Source organism: Acomys minous (genome assembly GCF_964271855.1).
Source record: "Acomys minous genome assembly, chromosome: 10".
NCBI lineage: Eukaryota > Metazoa > Chordata > Mammalia > Rodentia > Muridae > Acomys > Acomys minous.
The window spans coordinates 39,051,122-39,051,644 of NC_140491.1; positions in this window are offsets into that span (position 1 = coordinate 39,051,122).

A 523-nucleotide genomic window follows, 5' to 3' on the forward strand; every position below is an offset into this window, starting at 1 on the left:
TCTGTCCCCCTTGCATCTGCAGCTAGATGGCTACACATGCCAGTCATTGGCTATCATGCTGTGTGGGTACATGAGTCTTTTAGAAAAAAATGGCACAGTCTCCTGAGGTTGAGTCACTTCTAATTGCTTTGTCTGACACAGCACAAATGCCACACGGATGGTTGCTACAGTGTGCTGTAGGGACAGTTATAACTAGAGCTGGTTCCTAGACTCTAGGAAGCTTGCTTACTAGCTCAGATTGCAGCTTTTGTTTTTAGCAAATTCTATATTTGCACTTAGCTCAGGAGTATCTTTATTTGTCTCCTCTGCTCTTGTCTTTAAGAAGCAAAGTGTAACTTGAACTCATATAAGCAATCTCAGCTTTCTCTAAGTCTACCTTAGAAGAGACACGATATAACCTTGGAAACAAGGTTGAGAAAGCCAGATACTTTAGTTTTTGCACTGATACCCACTTCCATAGTCATGACTACATAAAAAGTTATAGTCCCAAAGGAATAAATATAGTATACAAGTGTTTAGAAAG